The sequence below is a fragment of the Frankliniella occidentalis genome, unplaced genomic scaffold, assembly GCF_000697945.3.
Source record: "Frankliniella occidentalis isolate FOCC.00 unplaced genomic scaffold, Focc_3.1 Scaffold235, whole genome shotgun sequence".
Classification (NCBI taxonomy): domain Eukaryota; kingdom Metazoa; phylum Arthropoda; class Insecta; order Thysanoptera; family Thripidae; genus Frankliniella; species Frankliniella occidentalis.
Window position 1 is genome coordinate 129,261 of NW_026267361.1, and position 3,298 is coordinate 132,558.

At 45.7% G+C, this 3,298-nt stretch overlaps 1 protein-coding gene across 4 annotated transcripts in view; it reads right to left on the reverse strand.

The window, feature by feature from the left end:
* Positions 1-3,298, reverse strand: part of LOC127750687 (uncharacterized) — a 35,108-nt gene that overhangs the window by 11,824 nt on the left and 19,986 nt on the right. The window lies entirely within an intron of this gene.

Here is a 3,298-nt window from a genome sequence, read left to right on the forward strand (position 1 = left end):
GCTATTAGTATTTAACTAAAATTTGCACAAGAAACTGACATGTATTTTTGTGTGGTATGATCTGCAACACAATGCTGTAGCTGGCTACGCATTTGCTTTTGAGCAAAAAGTCACGCAAGTACCCCAAATAATTAGTCTAATTCCAGCGCGCTCCGGTCCCCGCTAACTCTCCTCAGGTACGGCGCCATTCGCACCCGATCAATAGGGGCCGCGTCTGTGACGCGCTCCCGTATTTTTGCTGTGACGTTACCCTTAGAGGTACGAGGTACACGGCAATCCTTCAGCCCAACTAGCTGACCCCTAGACTGTTAGTGATTCACCTACTTCATGTTCATGGCAAATTATATTAATTTTCTAAGCCTTGGTGTTTTGAAAATTTGCATTAACGTTTTTAATTTTCAGATCGCTGATTCTAAAATTTCAAAACACGTTTGCAAATTTTTTTTACAATTGTTTTAGTTTTTAATTTTACAAACATTGAATTGCGTAAAAAGTTGCCACAAAAATTTGTAGAATTACAATCGATTTTTAGCCCGCCCTTCTGCTTTTTAAAAAGCATTAAAGCGGGCTTATGCAACCGCTCTCGTGTCTGTCTGTCTGTCTCTCCGTCTGTCCGTCGTCCGTGTAAGAGGAAGGAGATGAGCTAGAGGTCTACAAATTTCAGGGTATCTTAGGGGTCACTCCTGGACAACGAAACGCCTGGTGCAAATCCTGGCAACCACCCCTAAGGGGCTGAGAGGGGGTAACAAAGAAATAGGGGTTGGTCCAAAAAGTAGGAAGAAAATATTTTTTATGGTCTCCTAAGGGGTAACTCGTAAAAGTAGAGCTCTTTGGGCGAAAATTTCGTCCGTTTGACTCTATCTTGCACCGTTTGGGCGCTAGAGTGCTTTTTTCGACGAAAATACGGCGAAAATGACCACGTTGCACATAAAGACGTACAAGGAGGCGTCCAATCGTAAAATGTCAGAGGAAGTACCCCCCAAAACAACACATTCTGAATCCGTAACTAGCCTCGGATTTGCCGTATCTTTCACTGTTTCGGCCCTAGAGGTGGATATATTGAAAACAATGGCCAAAAGTCAAGTTTTAGGACTGTTTAACAAACAATATACAACCAAAACACTGCGCGGGTTCGTTTTTTAAAATTCTAAAGCAAAGCAGAAGGGGGGGCTGTAGTCACGGTGTTGCCCCGTTACAGTCTTTTGTCATGTCCAAGGAGCAAATTTCTAGGGCCGCAGGCCCCTCGCCGGACGCTTTAGTTTACTCGAATATATAATATATATAAGTGATTTACCGGTCACATTATTTATTTGATTATGCACTGCAGTAAATCGTGGGACTGAAATGGTCGGGCCGAAGGCCCGACCATCGCCGCCGGCAGGCCAAGCAGGCCCGGCCCCTGCCGAACGGAGTTGCCGGCGCAGCGAAGTGGAGCTGGCCACTCCGTTTGGCGGAAGGGCGGGCCTGCTTGTTTAACAGTGTACAGGATCTCGGCCAATAAAATGTTATAAAATCAACATTTTTAACAAGTAGGTATTGTTTTTAGGTTTGGTGAGCTATGAAGCTACATGCTTGACATTGTCCCCAGCGCTGCCTTTGTACCTCAGGTAAGCCCGGTCCTCTCGCGCGCTCCACCCTTAATCTGCCCGTCCCCCCTCCACCTACGCCCGCCCGGCCAAGTTACATGTTTCTTTCGCACAAGCATATTGTTTTCTTGGGCTAAGGAGAATGTTTCAAAAATATTTTCTTCTTGTGGGAAGAAAACCATGTTTCTTCGAAAGAGAAAAATCGCCTTCACTGGAGAAAATTATTCTCATCCCAAGTAAAATTGAGTCAAGAATATTTTTGGGATTGGGGAAGAAAACATTTTTGTGAGTGTGGCCATCGTCAACGCTACCCATCTGACCCCGCTCCTCCAATAATATTAATTTAAAAGGATTATCGCCCAGTATTGTTGACAATACTGGACCTTGGCCATCGTGAACGCTACCCATTAAGCTGTTGTACAAGCATTGATACTGGTAGTGTCATCTGCTAAAAATTTACAGTTTCCTAACGGGTAACGCATCAAAGCAGAGCCCTTTAAGGCGAACATTTCCTCCGTTTGGCTCGCACCGCAGGGGCCAACGACTTTGCGGCCTTCGAGATGAAGGTTGGGCCGAGGTGGGACGCTTTGGGTGGGGTCGCTAACCCTCCTCAGTTCGGCGACAGGGCAGGTGAAACTTGGGGGTAGTTTTTGAACGATTTGCTACTTTATCGAGTCTGTACGTGGAACAGTTGGTCCGATCGACTTTAAAATTTGAGGAAGCTTCCTTGGGGTGTTCTTTAACAGATCCGCCATCCTCTCCCAAAGGGGTGCACGGTCACTCGGAGGTAGCTACCCCCTGGAAAGGGGTTGAAGATGTTGACACCGGGTTTATCTGTACGGATGTGTTCCAAATGTCAAAAGGGATCATTCCTGAAAGTTTCATGCCAAAACTTCAACCGAGGGGGACGTAACTCCCCAAAATCGTGTACACCACTGGCCCAGTCAAAGATTGGTGGGTGATTGGAACCGATTGGATGACTGGAAAAATGATTGGGATTGACTGGAGGATTGGGACATGACTGGGTGACTGGAAAATGACTGGTAAGGACTCGAATGTGATTGGCTGACTGGAAAACGATTGGAAAATGACTGGATGGCGACAAGACTGGAAATTTGCAACATAATTTAAGGAAAAGGGTTGCACTCAGCCGGTCATGTCTACATTTATCATACACGTAGGGCCCCGTGCGTTAACATTATGCACGGCGTAGCTGAGCGAAGTGCATTAAATTTACAGAAGACATACAAAATATAGAACAAAACTATACCGAATGAGGGCCCACCTTGTAGGTAGGCAACCGGTCGTTATTTAGGCAGCCCCCCCCCCCCCTCCGGGCTCCCTAGAGGGGTGCTTCCGGGTACTTCACTAGAAATTCAAGAATACCAATTTTTCGTACTATCTCTGATTGATTCTGCCTTAATTTTCCCTTTATTTTTCTGATTTTCTACTGATTTTCCTCATTTTTTCTGTTTTTTCCCCTCATTTTTTAAACAGAGCGTACCTCAATTTTTGTTCAGTGAAGTACCCCACCCCCACCCTCAACCCCTTCTGCCAGCCAGACCTTCAACCGCGGCCTGGTTTGGTTTGGTCGCTGTAATCACCACCAGAGTTCAAATTCCTTGCAGCCCCCCCTCCCCCTTACAACAGGTACTTTTAGCGAATAGTGAACTTGAGTAATTACTATACAATAGAATAGGTTTGGAAGTCCA